The sequence below is a fragment of the Notamacropus eugenii genome, chromosome 2, assembly GCF_028372415.1.
Source record: "Notamacropus eugenii isolate mMacEug1 chromosome 2, mMacEug1.pri_v2, whole genome shotgun sequence".
Classification (NCBI taxonomy): Eukaryota; Metazoa; Chordata; class Mammalia; order Diprotodontia; family Macropodidae; genus Notamacropus; species Notamacropus eugenii.
In genome coordinates, this window is record NC_092873.1 from 248,592,138 (window position 1) to 248,615,480 (window position 23,343).

Genomic DNA, 23,343 nt, shown 5'->3' on the forward strand with positions numbered 1-23,343 from the left:
ATGATATGATGGTATACTTAGAGAATTCTAGAGAATCAAGTAAAAAACTACTAGAAATCATAAACAACTTTAGCAAAGTTGCAGGATATAAAATAAACCCACATAAATCACTGACATTTCTATATAGCAACAACAGCAAGACCAACAGCAAGAGAGAGAAACAGAAATTCCATTTAAGGTTACTGCAAACATTATAAATATTTGGGAGTCTACCTGTTAAGACAAACCCGGGAACTATATGAACACAATTACAAAAAAAGCTTTTCACACAGATAAAGTCAGAACTAAATAATTGGAAAAACATCAGTTGTTCATAGGTAGGCTGAGTTAATATGATAAAAATGATGATTCTACCTAAATTAATTTACGTATTCAGTGCCATACCAATCAAACTACCAAAATTAATTTATAGAGCTAGAAAAAATAATAAAATTCATATGGAAGAACAAAAACTCAAGGATACCAAGAGCATTAATGAAAAGAAAAAAGAAGATAAAAATCTTATACCCTATATCAAGATAAAGTCAAAATGGGCACATGATTTAAATATAAAAGTTGATATTATAAGCAAACTTATAAAGGACACCAAAGAATAGTTTACCTATCAGACTTATGGAGAATAGAAGAATTTATGAAGTGTAAAATGGATAATTTTGATTACATCAAATTGAAAAGTTTTTGCACAAAGGCAATACAACTGAAATTAGAAGGGAAACAGAAAGCCGAAAACCATTTTTCCAACCAGTGTCTCTGATAAAGGGCTCATTTCTAAAATATAGAGAGAGCCAAGTCAAATTTGTAAGAATACAAGATATTTTCAGGGCTGATAAATTGTCAAAAGACATGAACAGACAATTTTCAGAAGAAGAAATTGAAGCTATCTATAGTCATGAAAAGGTCTAAATCACTATTGATTAGAGAAATGCAAATCTAAACAACTCCGAGGTTTCACATCACACCTATCAGATTGGATAACATGACAAAACTGGAAAATGATAAATGTTGGTGAACAGGAGGGAAAATTAGAATACCAATGCATTGTTGGTGAAATTGTGAACTGATCCAACTATTCTGGAGAATAATTTGTTACTGTACCTAAAGGGCTATAAAACTATGAATACCCCTTGATCCAGCAATACCACTTCTATATCTGTATCCCAAAGAGATCATACAAATGGAGAAAGGACCCACATGTATGAAAATATTTATAGCAGTTTTTTTTGCAAGGCAAAAATTGGAAATTGAGGGGATGCTCAATGGATGCTGGAGGAATGGCTGAACAAGTTGGGGTATATGAACGTAATGGAATACTACTGTTCCATAAGAATTGATGAATAGGAAGACTTCAGGAAAACCTGGCAATACTTACATGAACTGATGCTAAGTGAAATGGGCAAAACCAGGAGAATGTTGTATACAGTAACAGCCACATTGTGTGATGACTATCTTTGATAGACACCTCTTCTTAGCAATGCAAGGATCTAAGACAACTCCAAAAGACTCAACTGCAAAAGACGTCCGCATTCAGAAAAATAATCATGAAGTGTGAATGCAGATTGAAGCATACTATTTGTTTTCATTTTTGTTTGTTTCTTCTTTCTCGTGGCTCCTCCCATTCATTCTACTTCTTTTTTACAGCATTACTAATGTGAAAATATGTTTTATATACATATATATGTAGAACCTATATCAAATTGCATGCTGTCTTAGGGTGGGAAGAGGGAAGGGAGGGAGAGAAAATTTGGAACTCAAAATCTTATGGAAGTGAATGTTGAAAACTAAATTTAATATATTTTTTTTAAAAAATAGAAATAATCCTGTAAGGATAGCAGATTAAACTTGTATCATCTGCTAAAATCTTAACTCATTAGTTTGTTAGAGTAGATACTCAGTCACCTAGCAAAAGTTGAACCAGGGGCATATTGGAGCCAGTTTAAACTGGCTCTGCTGGATTGCTAAATTTTCTGATAGAGCCTTTACAATTTGGAAATCAGCACCATTTTATTGATTATGTAGATTTAAGAAAGTGATGGAAGGTGTAAATAATGCAGATTAAACTTAAAGGTGTGTCATGTACATTTTTTCCCCCTAGAGATCTGCTTGTTAAAGATTTATCAGCACACCACAGCTAAGTACATCAAGATAAACTGATCACCTGTAATCTCATCATGGAGATTAATTCATCTTTAATACTCATCATCTCCTCAGCCTTCTCAGCTGACTCTCTCCTCTGAAGAAGGGCTGAAAGGGCTGGAGGGAAAAGCAATAAACTATTCCCAAAGCTCAAAGTCTCTGTTACAGAGGGTTCAGAATTTTCTAGATGAATTTCATTTGTCATTAGCTGCTTTGCATGGTGTTAGCTTCATTGACATCATGCCCCTACTAGGTACCTTCTGGTCTCTGCCCCACCCCCTTCAATTTTCTTTCGTATGTTGTCTTTTCCTTATAAATTGTAAGTTTGTTGAGGGCAAGATCTGTTTCTTTTTCTTATTTCTTTCTCCAGCATTTAGCACAATGCCTAGAACCTAGTAAATACTCAATAAATGTTTATTACCATTATTATTGACTATGTTTTAAGGTAATGGAACATGGAGCAGGTGAGTTTCCACAAAAACAAACAATTTCAGAGTTGTAAAAAAATCTCAATGCTTAACACAAACTTGAACAAGAATCCTTTTTAAGATGTATGTGACAAATAGTCTTCTAGTCATTACTTGGAAGATCCAGTAAGAGAAAACCTCTCTCTCGAGGCAGCCAATCCCAAATTTAAGTAGTTCCAATTTTTTTGTAATAATTTTTCTTACATCTTGCTTTCTTGTACCTTCTAAGCCTTTTATTCTCCAGGCTAAGTATCTCTAGGTTTTTCAGCCGATACCCGTTGTGGCATGGTCTTAAGACCATTCTTTGGATGGTCTCCAGTTTATCAGTATTCTTTCTAAAATATGGTACTTATTAATGAACATAATACTGTTCAATGTTCATATGACATACCATATAACAAGCACTTCAAAAACTCTAGGTGATACAGTAAATAGAGTACTGGCCAGGAGTCAGGAAGACTTTTTTTCATGAGAATAAGCCTCCAAATCTGAAGTTTTACAAAGAAATTTATTAGTTTGGTCTTAGAGGGAGATCAGGGAAAGGAGGTATGTGTCCCTCTCATCCAGACTCTGGAAGGTTTGCATTGTATAGAATTTAGCTAAACATATCCACAATGGAACCACACAAACAATTTTGCCAAGATGACAATTTGAAAGCAGGATCCAGATAGACAGGAGTAAATATAAACATTTAATAAAATTTTTGGGAAGCTGAAACAGAAGCCAAAACCAAAGCGTGGGTGGACCCAAAATAATACCTGGGTGTAGAGACTCAAAACAAGAATGTTTTAGATGGATGCAGGACCTGGGAGAACCCAAAATTCCTATTAGCCATCTCTGGTTTTCTGGCAGAGTTTTAAGGTCAAGATGATATTCTGGTACAAACAATCTTTAGTCAAATAAAGTTAGGTTCAAACAATATTAATAAATGATAAATAATAATCCTTGATACTTGCTAGCTGTAACTAACTTACTAGCTGAGACCCTGGGTAATTCATTTGATAGCAGCCTGCTTTGGTTATAAAATGAAGATAATAATAGCTCCTACCTCATAGAGTTGTTGTGAGGATCGATTGTGAAAATATTTGTAAAACTTTTTGTACAGTGCCTAGCAGGAGCTATTTAAATCCTATTCCCTTCCTTTCCCCATAATTGACTGCAGTAGAATGTCATGTGAAAATGTACAGACCTGGAATTATACCAAATGAACTCGGTTTTATAATTTAATTTCCCTGGGTCTCAGTTTCTTCATCTGTAAAATGAAAGGGTGTAGAGAGCCTCTGAAATCTCTTCTGCTCCAGAGGTATGGTCCTAAGAAATATGAGCAGCACTAGGCACAGTGGCTAGAGCAGTGAGCCTGGAGTCAAAGATCTGAGTTCAAATGTGACTTTCGATGCTTTTTTAGCTGTGTGACCCTGGGAAAGTCTCTTAACCTCTCTTTACCTCAGTTTCTTTATCTGTAAAGTGGAAAGAATAATTGTGTCTACCTCCCAGAGTTGTGAAGATCAAATATTTCTAAAGCTCTTAGCATAGTGTCTGGCACATTGTAGGTACTACATAAATGTTAGTTATTTTTATCCATAAAGCAAGGTAGGATCATGGCAGGAAGTCTAGGTAATGTGGAGGAGAGAATAAAGATGAGAGGGGACTAGAAAGAAGGTGAAAATAACCTTCATCTATTTCATTTTTTTCCTTGTATATGCCCTATTACCAGGTGGAGCTTTGAAGACATTTAAGCCAGAAAAGTGGGGGGAGATGTTGGGAACACAGAAATGATTCACTCTAAGGACTAAAGTCTAGAGGACCTGGCTAAAATAACTAAATATTCTCAATAAGTCTTGACTCAGTGATGAATTGGGGAAGATGTAATAACCCTTTATAGCCATCTGAAGGGTAAGAGGGAGGGCAGGGTTATATATAGCTTCACAAGGGAGTATAACTAGAAATAATACCATGAAATTTACTAAAGGAAACTTAGGCTCTGTATTAGAAACATTTTTCAAATTCGAGTACTGAGATCTAATATACTCTAGCACTGTCTCCCACAGGTAGCCTTAGCAGCCCCTTTGCTAAAGTCATTTAGATAAAGGTTGCATGAAACCTTTCAAAGTATCCTTTTAGAAAACTCTTTTGTTTTAGAAAAGAAGGGGAGATGGTGAAAGTTTGAAAAGTCTCCCATAATTAAATTCTCTGATTTAAGAAATATCCCTTGTATTTATAAAACCTCCATAAACCATTTGTTTGGTGTGTTTGGGGATTGATTTTTGGTGATAAGAGATTGCGCTCCTTCCCTGAAGAAAACACATTCCCAAAGTCATATGGCACAGGAGCTCTTTTAAAATTTTAAGTTGGAAGGATCTTTGAGATCGATGGCAAGTTTGTTGATCCCTAGCCTCATGAGAATGTTTTCTCTGTCTGTCTAGGGGTTTGGTCAGCTTGTGTGAATATCCAAAGGAATATGTTCTTCTGTGGTCCTTGTAGACCAGAGGTTCCCAAACTTATTTGGTCTACTGCCTCTTTTCAAAAAAAAAAAAAATAATACTCAGTAACCTCTGGAAATCTACTTTCTTTAACCTTTAACAATTAAAAATAATTTCCATCATTTCAAAAAATACATACATATTTTAAAATGCATTTTAAATTTAATAATTTATTGTAAATTTGTGGGTTTTTCCTGCACTGGAATTTTGATGACTGAATATTGCAGCATGTAACTATATAGTATCATCAACAAGTCATTACACGCACATATTCCTGCCAATGCATGCTGGACTTCTTGCACCACAGGCTTGCCTGTCAATACTTGTTTGTTAAGACATGTTAGTGGACTTGACCACTGATTGGTTATAAACTTGCATTTTGTGTATTTATTTGGAAAATAATGCAATGACTGTGACTTTACCTCTGTTACACAGCAGATAAAACATGTATGAATGATTTTTCAAAATTTTCTTCTCTTCTTTCCTTATGCTTCCACCACCCTCTTATTTTTATTCAATGTCCCTCAATTGCACATGAGTTTCCGACTGCCCCTCCACCCTAATTGTTCCAGTACCTCCAGAGGGTGCTCTTGCCCACTTTGGAAACCTATGTTAGACAATAGTTGCTTGAGGCAGCTGCTGGTGATTTCCATCCAGGGCTGTAAAGTGACTTCTTGTGTGGAAATCTCCCTAATATAGAAGTACCTCAATGAGGTGAATCCCCATCCTTTAGGGCAGTAGCTATTGAAAAGTCCCTAGGGCCCAGTGGTTCACTCATTCATTCATTCAACAAATAATTGCATTTATTTATTTATTCATTTATTTCTTCATTACCCACCGTATTTACAACACTGACCTGAATTCTGAAGACAGGGGTGGTGGAGAGAAGTGCAAAAAGAAACAGGGATTTAAAAAGCAGAGCTCGTGCTTTAAACTAGTTTATAATCTAATGCTACAGATTGCCGAAACAGATGGAAGAAATTGATTATAAATTCTAAACACAGCTCACAAAATTGGCATGGAAGAGAGGCTTAGCTATAATGAGGACTTCAACTATCTGGACAGCTCATAGAGATTAGTCTCTGCTAAAAGCAGAGCATTTGATAAATTCTTGCAACACCTTTCTCAAAACTAAATATATTAGAAGGTAAAGGGTGTAATGGAGGGAATTGCTATTTTAACCAATAAAACGAAACAGGTTGCTGCAGTTGTAAAACACCAACCTTGAGAATATTAACAGGGATTGCTCAGGTTCTTCCAGATATCCCTACAATTTCTCATGTAGACTTCTCCAATTCCCCTGTATCAGTCAGCATCTAAACCCTGGGGTCTTGATGATGACTAGACCAGGGAGCCATTGCAAGCCAGGATGGGTTCAGCAGAGAGATATATGACTAAAAAAGACAATGAACCAGTCCTGTGATGAGAACAAAAGGATAACTCATGGATAGTTTACTTCCTCCATTGGTATGCTCACAATGGCAAGAGATCAAGAGCAAAGCCTGAGGTATCTTGGGTGTTTTTGTCCTTTACTCTTGAAGAGGATCAATGACATCAAGAGGGTGATGTCTTGACTTGCCAGTGAATTGGATTTAAGTGAGGCAGGGTGGTGCAATGTCATCAGACTCACTCTCTCCTCCAGAGTCATCTGAGTCCACTAGCAAGATATAGGTCAGGATGACTGAAGATAACCCCAGGTGTAGTAGAAAACCTAGTAGATTTTTTAAACTAAGGTCTTTCCCACTTTGTGTGGAGTATTTATATAGGGAAGATAATAGAGCCCCAAGCCTGGAGTCAGGAAGACCTGAGTTCAAATCCAGAAGACATGTACTCCCTGTGAGACTCTAGATGAGTCATCTAATTGCTCTTAGTCTCAGTTTCCTCATCTGTAAAATGGGGATAATAGCACTTACACCACAGAGTTTTTGTGAAAATCAAGTGAAATAATAATGTAAAGTATTTTGGAAACCTTATGTAAATATTGATTATTATTGTTATTTTCAAGGAACATGGATAAAGTCTTTACAGGAAGACAGTGGATGAGTGGTAACTTTCACTAATGGAGGGAATATTTTCATAAGTGAGGATCACAGATTCATTGAAGTATCTACATTCTGGATTGGGGGCCAGGGGAATGTCATACATGAAGGATACCTGGATTTCAGCAAGAAATTTGAGAGACTCTCAGTATCAAAATAGGTAAAATGGAGAGCTATGGACTGGGAGATAGTATTGCTAGGTGCTCTTGCTGCTGTTCATTCTTTGTTCTCAAAGATGACTGATGACATCATGAGATTGATAACTTTTGCATGAATTGGTTGTAAGTGACACAAGATTGAGGTCCAGATACCTTAAGAGTTAGTTGTTAACATCAATCTATTGGGAAGTTTAATGGATTGTTTCAGAGCTCTGTCTTGTCCTGTTCAGCACTTTTTTTAAATCAATGACCCACACAAAAGCTTAAGTGGCATATTTGATCAAATTTACAAATGACCAGATCATGGAATGACTGAAATGGGATTCAAAAAGATCTCTATAAACGAGTACATGAGGCCAGTGTAATCAGCTGAAATTCAGTCTGGATAAATGTAACATTGTGCACAGAATCAGAGAATTTCAGAGCTATGATGGACCTACGAGACCATCTAGTTCAATAGATACCTCTAGCATCACCAATGTAAATGTGGACCACAGTACTCTTAGGCAGTGTGTCCCACTTTGGATAACCTCTAACTGACCCAGCAGATCAAATGTAGTCCCTCTTCAAATCATTTTGGAACTTATATTTGGTGTGCCTATGGGACACTCAGTTAAAAATGCCCAGTGGTTATTTACTAATCTATGACTCTACCTCAGAAAGAAAACTAGGCCTTGAGATAGAGATCTGAAGGTTATTTGCACTGAGATGATTAAACCCAAGGGGACCAATAAGGTCAGGAGAAGAGACAGAGAGAGAATAAGACAGACAGACAGACAGAGAGACAGAGAGAGATATAGAGAGACAGAGACACACACCAAAGAGAGAGAGAGAGAGAGAGAGAGAGAGAGAGAGAGAGAGAGAGAGAGAGAGAGAGAGAGAGAGAGTGAGAGAGGGAGAGAGAGAGAGAGAGAGAGAGAGAGAGAAAGAGGCAGAGACAGAAAGAGACAGAGAGAGAGACAGAGAGAGACAGGGAGAGAAGCAGACAGACATACAGCAGATAGAAACAACAGAGACAGACAAAAAGACAGAGATAGTAGGAAATCAATGATGATTGATGGGAACAATTCAGATGTTTAGAATGCATATGAGAAGACTTAGGAGAAACATGATTGCTATATTCAAATATTTGAAGGGTTATCATATGGAAGATGTATTATGCTTACTTTTCTTGGTCCTAGAAAGCAGAATCAGGAAAATCAGGAAAAAGGGAAGGTAGTTTCAGCGAGGGAGATTTTGCTATAATATTGGGGAAAACTTCTTTACAATTATAACTGTTCAAAAGTTGCCTGAATTGCCTTGTTAGGTAATGAGATCCCCATCATTGGAAGGCTTTAAGGGGAGTTTGATGACCTCCTGTTGGAGGTTGTGCAGAGGATATTCCTGCTTAGGATTAGCTAACTTCTGAGGTCTCATTTTACTCTTAAGAGTCTATGATCCATAGACTATCACCTCAGTAAATATACCCACAAATCTTTTTGAAAAGAAGGGATATATTTATCAAATACACAGAAGACTAAGATTCATCTTGACTACAGGGAAATTTTAGCTCAAAAACCAATATGTAAATCTAAAAAAAAACAACCCACTTTTATGCTTGGGAAATCTGTCTGCAATCCTAAATCTAAAAATTCTTTCATACAAAGTACACACAAAAAAGTGTTATGTCTGGCATCTTGAAAGGCCTGTAGGGTGATGGGGCAGTCTCAAAACAATCAGAAATGGAGCCAGAGTTGCCTCTGAATGTCCTTATCATAGACTTGCCTGTAACAGAATGCTGATATTCTCACATTAGGAATGGCACCAAGGGCTGCTATAGCACACAAGATGACTGGAGAGAAGGGAAGCAAAGATAGCTCATAGCTTTCCTGGCTGCTTTTCTGCCTATTTATGCACCAAGAGAGACACACAGAGACATATCCATGTCAAAGATGCTTCCTGGGACCCCCAGGTAATACAGTTGCATTTTTTAGAACCTTGGAAACCTGAGTCTGAACCTCACTCTGCAAACAACAAAAATTTGTGACTAATCTAATTGTTCACTGAGAGCCAGCGAATCTTTTTGTCTCCATGAAATCTCAGCCCCCACTGCTTTGACAACCCCCCACAAAGGTGGCTCTATTACTTGAAATGCTTTTTTAAAAAAAAAACTGATTCCCACATCTCTGTGGGTCTTCTCTAATTATGGTGGGAAGAGGATGGAAGTATTATGTTTTTCTTCCACTCCTGGTGGATTTAGAGAGCAGAGAAGATGAAGAAAAGTGAAGTGAGAAAGATACATATAAGTCTTTTATTTTTTTTTCTATGTACCCAGATCAAGCCAAATCTATATTCCAGATTAAGTCGTGTTTGGCACTGCATCAAAGACCCTTCCTTGACTAAGACTTATTGCTGTTCATCTCCTTTAGGTATAGAGTGCTTCATCACTTCCCAGCATCCCATGCAAAAACTAGTGTTCTGATGAATACTATCCAATGATTTGCAATAAACGTTAAGCACCTATTATGTGTCAGGCACTATGCCAAGCTCTAGAGATACAATTAACAACAAGAAAGACAATCCCTGATCTCAAGGAGCTTACAGTCTAAAAAGAGGAGACAACACATAAAAGAAATCAGGAAGGGGGGCAAAGGAAGGAAATCAGGTGTTATCTGAAATGGGAGCATCTTGCTCTGTAGAGTTGAAACCATACAGGGCAGCAGATGCAAAGTCAAGTGAGCTGAGTCTAGTTTCTGTCTTCTATAAAGGAAGACATTGGAAGGAATTTGATACTAAGTCAGTTGGAATGAGACAAGATCTTCTCCATTCCAATGAGAAAGTCATAATTCCGGTCTAATGCCCACTAATTGGAGTAAACCCCTCTTGAAAATTTTTACTCTGGCTCAGACCGTCTCTTTAAAGATTTGTTAAATTTTTTGAAAGCAGTGAGTCCAGCCCCTTCTAGTCCCATAGTCAGAAACCGGCTGGGAGGTCAATTAAAAAAAAAACAAAACTGCAGATTTTGGGAAAGTAACTTGTTTATCACCATAGGAACCATGAACCTGTTTGATCTGGCTCTTGGCTCAACCCAGGCACCGAACTGTCTGGCAGGGGAATGATTGGGAAGAGGTAGGACACACAGAATTTGCAAATTAGGCATCAGCAACATGCCTTCATGGCAGGGCAGAGTGTCTGACTTCCACGGGGGAAAGAAGAAATGTCAAGATCCCCCACATCCCCAGCAGGACACACAGGACTTGTGTGTTACTGGCATTCTAATCACTTTCCCTACCCACTGGGAGTATATGCACTCAGAGTTCAAATTCTCTGGGCAGTAACCATCTGGGCTAAAAGCGCAAGAGAACTATCCAGAAGCAGCAGAGTCTAGGCAAGGTATGGAAAAGTACCTCTCTGCTTTGTCTACATTTCCCTTCTTTGCCCTTATCAGTCAATAAACATTTTTAGGTGCTTATAGCTAGGCTCTATGCTAAGCATTAGAGATACAAAAAGGACTAAAATGTGGTATCTTCCTGCAAGAAACACTCTAATGAACAAGGGAACATGTGAATAATTATGTACACATAAGACATACACAGTATAAATCTCAGATGTAATCTCAGAAGGGAGGGAGCCAGAGGAGTTGGGAAAGGCCTCTTATAGAAAGTAGGATTGAAACTCAGTCTAAAAGGAAAACAGGGAAGAAAAGGGTAGAGATGAGGAGAGTGAGTATTTGAGGCATGAGGGATAGCCAGTGAAAAGGCAGAGTCAGGAGTCTGGAGAAAAGAACCTAGTAAGTGAGACAAAGCAAGAAGGCTCTGTGTGGCTGGATTGTTGACTGCATGGTAGGGACTTAAGTGTAAAAATGCTAGCAGGTAAGAGGGGGCTAACTTGTGAAAGGTTTTAAATATCAAACAGATGGGTTTTTTTTGGCAAGGCAGTCAGGGTTAAATGATGTGCCCAGGGTCACACAGCTGGTGTCACCTGATTTGAACTCAGGCTCTTCTGATTCCAGGGCCAGTGCTTTATCTACTGTGCCTTCTAGCTGCCCCTAAACAGATGATTTTATATTTGATCCTGGTTGTTAGAGGGAGAGACTGGAGTTTACTGAGTAGGGTGTGGTCACTGGCCCTTTGGGATAATCACTTTGGCAGCTGAGTTGAATTGGGATTGGAGTGGGGAGAGTCTTGAGGCAGAAAGGCAATTTAGAAGGCTGTTGCAATAGTCTTGAAGTGATGAGGTCTTGAAGCAGGGTAGCAGCTGAGTGACTAAGAGGAAAGAACCTTGTACTGGAGAAGTTAGGAAGGTAGAAATAAGATTGGGGATGTGGGGGTGAGTGTGAGCAAGGAGTCCAGGATGACACCAAGGCTGTAAGGCTGCGTAACTGGGAGGACGGTGAGATCCTGGATCATCATAGTAAAGTTGGAGGAAGGGTGGATCTCGGGGAGAAACAAGGAGCTCTGTTTGGGGCATGCTAAGTTCATGCCTATGGGATGTGAGTTCTAGAGATCCAAAAGGTGGTTGGTGACACAACCTGGGGCTCAGAAGAGAGGTTAGGTCTGGGAATCAGATACATAGAAATGACAACTGAATCCATGGGAAGTGATAACATGTAGAGAGGGAAAAGAAAGGAAGGTCCGGGGATAACAAACAGGTGTGACCAGGATAAAAATCCAGCCAAAAAAATAAAAAAGACTCATGTAAGCAAACAGGTAAGCTTCTTCTATCTCTGATTGTACTTATTTGTATTCAAGTCTTATCTTTTCATTAGAATTAAGCTTATTGAGGGTAGGATCTCTGTTGATCTTCAGATCTCTAGGTGTAGTGCCTTGTACAATGACAAAATTGGCAGGTGATGAATATTTAAGTTAATGAAAGGGGAAGGTATGAAAAAAATTGTCCCTTATTCCTGTGATTTCTATGAATTAGCAGGCAAGCTGCTAATCAGAGAAAATGAAAGCATTATTTCATAGTTTGTTACAAAGAAACGAATTCAGAATTTGTCTTACATATACTCTGAACTTTAGGAAAGTGAATTTCAAAGACTTCAGAGGAAAAATAGTTTAAGGCAGCTAAGTAGCGTCATGGACAGAGTGCTGGAATTGGAACCAAGAAATCTTGAGTTCAAATTCAGTCTCAGACACTTACTAGCTGTGTAATCTGGGACAAATCACTAACTTTTCCTGTGCTTCTGTTTTCTCATCTGTAGTATAAAGATAATAATAGTACCTGTCTCCCAGGATTGTTGTAAGAAGCAAACAGAATAATATTTTGTCTTGGCTGGTAGTACTAATTTCTTTGGTACTTCCTTCTTCTGGACAATGTGATAATATTATTATAATATTATAATATAATATAATATATATTATTATATATAATATAATAATATTAGGAGAAGGTTTGGAGAACTATGCTGACACTGCAAGAATTAAAAAACAGAGATGTATATGAAAAAGAGAGAAGTGAATTTGGTTTCAATATGAGAAGGCAATTTAAGTGAACTGTTAACTATCGAGAATGCTGAGGCAGTAAAGTGCAGTAAATACTGGACTGAGAAGTCAGAAGATTTGGATTCTAGACCCCATTTTTCTGCCAATAACTAGTTTGGTGACCTTGGCAGGTTACTTAACTATATAACTTTCACCATCACAAAGTTAGTTAGATAGAGCAGTGGAAAGAGTGTAGGTCTTCAAGTCAGGAAAGTGTGAGTTCAAATCCTTCATCAGACACTTGCCAGCTATGTAACCCTGGGCAAGTCCCTTAACTTTATTGTACCTCAGCTTCCTCATCTGTAAAAAAGTGGATCAATAATATCACTGATTACACCTGGTTTTTGAGAGCAGCAAATGAATTAACATATGCAAAGTGCTTTGTAAATCTTAAGGTGCTAGGTAAATGTTAGGTGTTATTATTAAGTTGAATTTTATGATATTTAAGATTGGTTGAAGTTTCTGGTGATGCGTAGCCCAGAGAAATAATATTTGGGATGGAAGAGCATTTTTAAAAAGCTGTTTTGAAGCATGTGAAGGATTATCATATGAAAAAGGGATTAGAGCTCTTATATTTGGCCCCAGAAGTTACAAGTAGGAGTACTGGATGGAAATTTGTCCAGATCTATGATTTGATTGGTGTGAACTTCTGGTGTTGAATTTCCTTCAATTAAAGCAAATTAACTACTCAGCTGCAACTTGTACTTTTAAAAAATTGCCTGGGCACTGAGAGATTAAATGATTCAACCATGGTCAGGGTGTGTCAGAGGAAAGATCCAGTAAAATAAAAACTCAGTACTCCACATTTTCATCAAAAAACTGTCAGACAAAATTTAGTAATTATCCAAGCATTGATGTAGTAAGTCCAAATGGTAAAATTTCCCCTACCAATTGCAGTGGAGTGCATCCCAGTGATGTCAGCTTACAATTTTAGAGTAACCAGGAAAAAGAAATGAAAAAACTTCCACAGAAAGAGAAGACATGGGCACAAAATTTAGTTTTAGGATCATTGCTTAGCAAAATTTGCAGAGTTTATGAGACTGGTACTTACTAGCTGTGTGACTTTGGGCAAGTCACTTAACCCGGTTTACCTCAGTTTCCTCACCTATAAAATAAGTTGAAGAAGAAAATGGCAAACCACTGCAGTATCTTTGTCAAGAAAACCTCAAATGGGGTCACAAAGAATCAGACAGAATTAAACAACACATCTTAGAGTGGTGGGGCGTAGGGGAAGTGAAACCAAAAGGAAGAAGAAACCTATATTTTACTCACTCTCCTCCAACTGGTAAGTTTGAGGAGCTACTCTCTCAAATCACACCTCTCTCCATCAGCAGACCACCTCAGAGGTCTGCGTCATACCCAAGATTACAATGAAATAGACTCTAGGTTTATTTTTATATCCAGGAGTAGGAAATCCTTTCAGTCCCTTTTAAAATTCTCTTCCTACCAAGGGATTCATTGGATTATTGATAAACAGAAAAAAAAATCAGTGTTCACTCAAACTGCCCCCAGATGGCTTCTAAACCATCAAGCTGGACAGGGAGCCTTCCAACATGTATACTCTGAGAGAGAACACATCAGCCATCCGTCTTGTCTTTGTACACTTGGCAGGAGAACTAGAACATATAAAAACAACCAAGATTAATTTCTTTATCTAGAAAAATCAAGCTTACCGATACTATTGAAACTACAAGAAAGCAGGGAAAGTGAAAATATAAAATGTTGGTTTTAAATATTTATCAAAAAAGGATGTAGGAGGAGAAGGGAGGTGATGAATGACCTTCCTTGGATACATGGGTTCATTGTGCCCTTCCTCCAGCTCCCAACAGCTATGCTGCTACTCAGGAGGGGAGGTAGATAATATTGCCTCTCTCCATCTGCCCTGCTCTCCTAGCTCCATCATTTCCCAGTTCTAAACTTTACATGGGTTTGTATGTATCCAAATCCCACACAAACCAGTCCAAATCTCTTGATCTTTTATAGGCTGGGATGATAGCAAAAATTCCAACTCCCAGAATTCTTGTTAAGAGTCCAGGCCAAGTATTCACTAAATGCTTACTATGTGTTAGGAACTGTGCTAAGTACTGTACAAATATCATCTCATTTAATCCTCACAAAACCCCTTGAAGGTAAGGGATATTATTATCCTCATTTTATAGCTGAGGAAATTGAGACAGAAGATAAGTGACTTGCCCAAGATTATGTAGCTAATAAGTGTCTGAGGCTGGATTTGAACTTATGTTCCTAACTACAGATCCAGCATTTTGAGCATACTAGTTGGTCTATCCTTGGGAAATTGGCTTCATGACTGTGTCTATATAGACAATATTTTTGAAGTTTGAGTTAAAAAATTTAAGCATTAAATAACCTTAGCGGCACCTTTATTCTTTGTTGTTGTTGTTTATTTGCATCATCAGCTCTAGAAATGTATAGGTAATAATGTCTCACATGCTACATACCAAGCCCTTGAAATAAGGTCATCAACTCTATGCTATCAATAATACATTTGAAAGATCAGCAGTGGTTTGGCCCAGATTTACTTGTCTCCATTTCCTTCTTCTTTTGCCTCCTTGACCTGTTGACATTACTCAAAGAATCCATTTCATATGAATTCATCCATTTATCTTCCCCAAAATCATAAAGAGGCCATTCTGTGCCTCATTTCCTATAAAGCCTTAATCATTCAATGGGCATTGCTTCAGTCAAACTGAGACCTATTAAAGATCTTAGCTTGAAAAGGCCAAAGTCCCCATTGCATCCTGTGTGATCTCCTGTTCCCCTGATCTGTATCTTGCCACTGGACCCAGATGACTCCAGAGGAGAAAGTGAGGCTGGAGACTTTGCACAACCCTCCCTCACTTAAGTACAATTCATTTGCATGCCAGGAAATCACCTCCCTGATGCCATGGTCCTCTTTGAGAATGAAGGCAAACAACAACCCTAGAATCATTGAGAAGTGAAGAAAGTGGCAGAGCATCACCAACTTCCATCAGAGATCAAACTTATTCTAAATATAATGGGAAAACTGGAAGCCGCCTTAATGCTACTGTATTTTATGTAATCTGAGAATGCTAACACCTTTATGGCGCAGAATTGATTCACAGCCTGGACAAAGAGACGTACTTTCTTCTAAAAGTATCTGAAATAACTTGTCTTCATTTCTTGATTTTTAAATCCAAGACATGATCCCTGTAACTTCTAAATATCCTTCATAAACTTTTTTAGGTTGCATAAGTTTTATGCTTTCATTTAGAAAGCATTCACTGATAAATAGTGGGAAAAATGACTTAAGAGAGTAATCAACTTTTCTTCCCACAAAAGTCCCTATGCACTCTCAAAACAATTGAGTTAGCTATTTAATCTTCCAAGAACCTTAATTTCTTCATCTGTGAAGTGGAGATAAAAGTACTCATACTGCCTACATTGCAAGGTTGTTGGGAGGAAAGTGCTCTGTTAACCTCAAGGTACTAGAGAAAAGCAAATTATTTTTAATCACACTAATATCAACCTTGTAATCCATATCATATTTTAAGTGAGGGAGAGTGAGACCTAGGTCTTTTTTGTCTCTTCCAATGAATAAATTCTTTTAGATGAGGTAAACAATCTTAAAAGGCATCTCTGGTATGCTTGCTTTGTTTAATTACAAATGAATAAAAACAGGGAAAAACATTGGTTCTTGAAATTTAAAAAAATTACAGGGAATTTGTTTTTATTAGCTATTGTAGCTTAATATTAAATGACTGTTTTTGTGTACTCAGAGAATGTGGAAAAGAGATGTGAACAATTAAGACTTTGTTAATGATCATGGAAAACACTTAGTCCTCCAGGGGACTGGCTCAGAGCTAACAAATAACTAAAAGTGATTGTTCCATGTCATTCGCTGGGCCCTAGAGAAACCTTCCCTCTCTTTGTGATTCTTAAGTACCGCTCTTGTACTTTGCTAATAAAGATAATCCTATTGTGATTTCACTAGATGATCTGTTATATTATCAGCTACGCTGAAACTCAGATTATGAAACTCAATACCCGATGTTTACACATGCCAAAGTCTTTTCATCCTCAAATAAATATTTGATTTCTTGGTTCAAAAGTGGTAACTTAGAAATACTTTTAAAACCGGTCAGGTTAGAATAAATCATCTTCATCTAGATGCAAATATTAACCTACATCTCTACTGACCCATTAGGACCTTTTGCCAGATAAGGGAAAGACCAATTCAAAGGAAGCATCTCAATCTTCACTCTCAATTGCCCTAGCACTGACATAATGGTCAGAGTGTAAGAGTTAAACAAATTCATGAAAGCAATATTTATTTAAGCTTTCTGACAATGATATTGTTACTTTTGTTTGTTATTGAATAATTAAAAAGGTATAAAATAGCAAAGTTTCAATTATTCATTAAGTTATTTCACTTACCAGATAAAATCTGTAGGCAAATAAGTGACACTTGAATTAAAAACTGGCTGCCTCTCCATAGGGCTTACTTATCGGGTCATCGGTTTTAATCCTCAAATATTAAAGTGATTCAGAACTGTCCATCAATGGCTTCAGAAAAGACTTAGCACTGAGCAGTAAGATAGGCAACTTTCATATTTGAAAGTCCTGGAAATTCATCCTCTAAGACAAGCAGGCTAAACAGCAGAAAAGTGCCATCTGTTAGGTGCTGAACATAAAAACAGTACAACTTCATTTTAACAATCCCCTCCTGCCTTCCCAAACTGTGCAGATGCCTGACTTTTCTGGGCTGTTTTTCTATGTCAGCTTCTACAAGGGTACATCAAAAGAATTAGAGCTAGAAAGTGCCATAATCATCTCTATGTAAATGATCCCCAAATCTACCTATCCTGTCTTCCTTCATTGAACTCAAGTCCCAAATCACCAACTACCTGTGGTACATCTCCACCTCTATTTCTAACAGCTATCTTAAAATCAATATGAATAAAATAATTTATTATCCAGCACTATCCCTCCCTCCAGTCTGCTTGTCCTTTCGAAAACCTTATCTATATAGAGAACTACCTTGGTTTACAATCTATGAGTCATCCTCAACTCTTCATTCCTACTTACCTTAGATTGAATAAGATGCCAAATATTTTAACATTTTCCTTCAAAACATCTTTTATGTTTTGTCTTCTTTCCATTCACATAACCACAAACCTTGTTTGGACCGTTGTCACCTTTCATCTGCACTATTTCGATAATTTCCTAATTGGGCTTCTGGTCTCCAGTGCCTTCCCTCTCTAATTCATCCTTCACAGAGCCAGCAAACTGATGTTACTAAAACACAGGTCTCAACATGGCACTGCTCATCTCAAGAAGGTTCAGTGGGTCCCTATTGCCTCCAGGATAAATGTTTAAGTGATAAATCTTCTGTTTGTCACTGAAATATCTCCACAATCCATTTCTAACCCACCGATCTTCAGTGATCATGCATTACTCCTCATGCACTTGACAATCCAATCAAACTAGCTAAGTTGGTTAGCTCAGTAATAAGTCCATATACATGAAGTTACATTTCTGAATTTTGTGACTTGATACAAACTGTCTCCTTTGCCTAGAAAAAAAAAAACAAACCTCCTTCCTCATCTCACGCTCTTATTATGTTCAGTTTCCTCCAAGGCTCAATTCAGAGTCTGCCTCCTAAAGGATTGTTTTCCTGATTTTCCCTACCTATTAGTTTCTTCCTTGTCTCCCCACCCCCTCGATTTCTATATATTCGTTTAAAATATAGTCTATTGTTGCCTGCCCATGTGCATATTATTTTTGAAAGGACAGTGGAATGTAAGCACTTTGAGAACAGGTACAGTTTAATTTTTGTATTTATATTCTCAGGGTCTACCACAATGTCCATTATAGAGCAGGTGTTTAGAATTGCTTGTTAACATAAACTGAATAGGGGTCACCTAGTCTAATACTCTTTTTTTTCTATTGGGGTAAGTGAGACTGAGAGAGATAGTTACTCTCCTAAAGTCACAAAGATATCAATAGGAGAGCAAGGATACCAGCTCTCAGATCTTCTAATTTCTATTCCAGGCCTCTCAATTCAAGTCTAACCAAGAATGTGAGACATTGAGTCATTGACAGTACAGGCAGTTGGCTTGGATGTGCCTGTAGGAATACCTGTAAGGCAAAAGGCTTTAATCTAGTCTTTCTGTGTTCTTTTGTTGATGCTCTTGGGCTCTGATATGAAAATATCAGGGGAATGATGGAAGCTCAAAGAAACTGACTCACTTCAACTTACCTATCAATAAGGCCTCAAGGGATTGCCTGCTGAGGGGGAGCGAAGATGTTGGAATAGAAATATCTTAACCTGAGGGGCTCCTTTTTTTTCCTTTGTTGAATACAGTTGTAGACTTGACTACAAAGAAATCAAAATATGCTGATTAGCTATAGGCATGAACAGTCTCACAAAAGAGCAGTAACCTTTATATATATATGTATGTATACATATATACACATATACGCACAAAGTGTGCATGTATATGTGTATCCATGTGTGTATATGTATACATATGTGTATATGTCTAAATATTCAAACATATTCTTTAAACACTTAAACTGGGAACATTGTGCTAGGTTCTGGGGGAGGTACAGGATTTAAACTTAATCCTTTCCCTCATGGAGTTTATAATCTAGTAGAGAGATATGAAAAATACATAGATAAATAAAATGTGGGTATGATAAGATAAATGTATTAGGGAGGTCCAAAACAAAGAGCTGGGTGAGATCGAGTTGACAAGGGGAGGTCATTACTTTCAGGAGGAACTGAGTTGGAGAAAGCAGTATTAGAACTGGGTCTTAAAGGTTAGATAGGAATTCAAACAAGGTAAACATAAGGGAAAGCCTTTTTTATCAGTCATGTTTAAGGCTTACTTTTGACCTGATCTTTGTTCTAATGGGTGTAATTCAGAGAGTGAGGAGTCATCCTTCCTCAAGTGATGATGGGATATAGATCAACCTAAAGGGACTAATCTAATTGGTTATGAACTGCATGTCAATGGGAACAAACATTGACCCCTGAAACGGACTATATCTACCTATTACCTTTGGAATTTCCTTGAACATGCCCTGTGATTTTCTGTCCTCGGGCCTATCTTTATGATGTTTCCTCCACCTGGAATGCCCTTGGTGCCGATTTTAATTTATGCAAATTTCAGTGGTTGAAAAACATCCAATAGCTTGAAAGGAAGACTGATTGCAGATCAGATCATTGTAACACCTTGCACTAAGCAGCAGTAAAACAGTCAGTCCTTGCAGTGAATCTTTTAGGTTATACACCTGTAGTATTCAGAGAGGTTTTGGAAATGGCACTTTTGAAAATAAATACTTTTGCCTGAGCAAACTAGTCTTCCTAATGGTTTCCATTTAGGAAATCTTTGGGATCCAAGGTCTTTTATGCTGCATAGGAATGAGAGAAATGCTCAACTTCTCATTTCTTCTGGATAACAAACTGTTTTAATTTCAACAAATCTTTGGGATTTATATGAAAAGTATCTTTACATTTAGATGGATAAATCTAGGATAACTTTTCATGTGATTTCAAAAATTTTCCCTTGGGTCAAATGGGGATTGACTCAACAAATTGGTCCTGTTACTCAGAATAGCTTAGGCATTTACATTTACTCTTCAGACAACATTGGTGTTACTGTATACAACGTTCTCTTGGTTCTGCCCATTTCACTTTGCATTATTTTATGCATTTCCAGGATTTTCTAAAACCAATCTGCTTGTCATTTCTGAGAGCACAGTGGCATTCAATCACAATAATATACTGCAATTTATTCAGTCATTCTCCAGTTGATAGGCATCCCCTCATTTTCCAGTTCTTTTCCCAACACAAGAAGTACTGCTATAAATATTTTAGAACATATAGGTTCTTCTCCTTTTTCCCTCATCACCTTAGGAAATACACCTAATAGTGGCATTGCTGAGTCAAAGAATATACACAGTTTTATGAGTCTTTGGAAAAACTTCCAAATTGTTCTCCAAAATGGTTGGATCAGTTCACAATTCCACCAAAAGTGTATTAGTGATTTTTCCACATTTTCCCCACATTTCCACATTCCCATCATTTGTCACTTTCCCTTTTTATTATTTTAGCCAATCTGATAGGTGTGAGATGGTTATCTCAGAGTTGTTTTCATTTGCTTTTTTCTAATCAATAATGATCCAGAGCATTTTTATATGGCTATATATTGTCATGTACATCCGGACAGAGAGGGAATGCACTATAGAATGCAACATACCATGTGGGACATGACCTATGTGGAAATTTGTTTTTCTTGACTTGATTAGGTTTATTTGTCCCAAGAACTTTGTTTTTCTTTATGATCAATGAGGGGGAGGATGGGATAGAGAAAAAATGTTTTTTAGTTTAAAAAAGTAAAATTTAATTACAAAATAAAATGCACTTTCCTCACTTCTTTACAAAACTAGGATACTGTAGGAGTCTGACAATACATACAATGTCATACTCAGTTGACATGTTTGTTGAACTGCTTTTTCCCCCTCTTTTTTATTCTTAGTTACAAGGGAGGACTTGCTGGGTAGGGACAGGGAGGGATAGATTCTGAAATGAAGGTGACCTAAAATCAAAAGACATTGATAAAAAATTAGTTTTAAAAACCTTTAGTGTTTTGGGTTCCCTGACACAGGGGAAACTAGGAAGTCTTTTGAACCTTGTCATTATGCTGCCAAGAAACTCAAATGAAAATTATATTCTGGGAGCTCTCTTGTCTGATTTTAAAGCCTACAAAAACTCTGTGCATTTATCCACTGTGGCAGATAGTCCCCCAATCTCACAGGTCATGAGGAAGCCACTAACATCTCCAAAGGACAATCCCCTTCCCTCCTTCCTTCCAAAGCAGCTGTATGAACGTGGTTATGTTCCGTAGACAATGTACTCAGAGGCAGCAATTAGAAGGGACATACTTATGGTGCAATATTGTTCACTGTAGTACTGCAGAATAACTTGTCAACAACCCAGATTCATAGGATTTTGATTTGGAAGGAGTGATAGCGGCTTGGACTCTGAAAAGAATCCCTGTTTTGACTTACTTGATTATTAGTTGTGCAACCTTTGCTTCAAGATTTCTCGTTAGGTGAAACTTTTTGCTAACTTCACATTTAATTTTGGACAGCTCTAACTGTCCGGAAGGTTTGTTGTTGTTGTTTCATTCGGACATTAAGCCTAAATTTGCCCCTTGTCAACTTATACCCATTTGTCCTGGTTCTGCTTTTTGGAATCAAACTCAGTGGTTTGACATGACAATCCTTCAAATATTTGAAGAGAGGTATCATATTTTCCTTAAGTCTTCTCTTCTTTTCTCCAGGCTAAACATCTCTAGTTCTTTAAACTAACCATCATGTGACATGCAACCAAGACTGTTCATCATCCTGGCTGCTCTTTTGAACATTCTCAAGTTTGTCTATCAATCAATAAACCAGCATTTATTAAATGCCTACTGTTCTAGCTTATCAACATCTTTCTTAAATTTTGTCATTTAGAAGTAAAGAAAATACTTCAAATTTCATTCTGACTGAGGTAAAGTATAGATTTTATAAGTATACGTATCATATATATATATATATATATATATATATATATATATATATATATAGTATGCTCTGTATATAGAGTTGTATACATATAGTATATATGTATATATAGTACAGATATTCTTCTTATTTCCAGATGTCTCAATGGTAATCTAGCTCCAAATTGCAATATCTTTTTTTTTTTACTGTCACATCACACTGCTGATTCATATTCAACTTGCAGTCCACTGAAATCCCTAGATCTTTTTTTTTATTCTTCAGAACAACTTCTGTTTAAATATGCCTCTGCTATCCTGTACTTGGGAGGTTAACTTTTTGAAACTAAGACTTTGCTTTTATCCCTTTGGAATTTATGATTAAATTCAACCCAATGCTCAAGTGTATCAAGATCATTTTTAATCCTGACTCTATTATCCACTGTGTGACTTGGGGTTGTAGGTACATTAGGAGCATCAATTGGGGTTAGAGGATTGAGGAAGTTATAAAAAGGGGTGACATTTTTACTACAGTCTTCTTTTGAAGTTATTAAATGACTACGCTACAGGAACAGATCAGTAGCTTTCTTAATATATCTTTTAATCACTTTTGTTTAGACTTTGCTTTTTTTTAAAAAAAAATCAATATGATTTCCTTTTGGTCCCCAGACTATAGGATAGGGTAGTTTTTATGGCTAATTATAGATGGATGAATGAATGAATAAGTAGATTAAAAAAACCCATGGATTTAATGCTTACTCTGTAACATGAAAGTGCTAAGGCAGGTATTAGGGATACAGATATAAAAGCAAGACATTCCCTGACCTCAAAGAATCCTCATTCCAATAGAGGGATATGGATGTAATACATATAGGGGAGTGGTGATTATGAAGCAATATTTTGATTTGGAAAGATAACAGGATAGAAAGTAGAGTCATTGGGAAGTAGGTTGAAACCTTTTCCAGGAACAATGTCTATGTTGACTTGATTATGATTTCAGAAGTGGAAAGTTGGGGTGAAGGGAAGAAAGGGAGTATGAAGAGAACCCACCCTAGAAGCCAGGAGGCT

The 23,343-nt window shown here is 37.2% G+C and overlaps 1 long non-coding RNA gene across 1 annotated transcript in view; it reads left to right on the forward strand.

Moving 5' to 3' along the window:
- The first annotated feature begins 11,414 nt into the window (after nt 1-11,414).
- LOC140527095 (uncharacterized) overlaps nt 11,415-23,343 on the forward strand; it is an 89,156-nt gene continuing 77,227 nt past the window's right edge. The window contains exon 1 of the long non-coding RNA XR_011974676.1: nt 11,415-11,965. This is a non-coding gene — a long non-coding RNA (uncharacterized lncRNA). The remainder of the gene's footprint in view (nt 11,966-23,343) is intronic.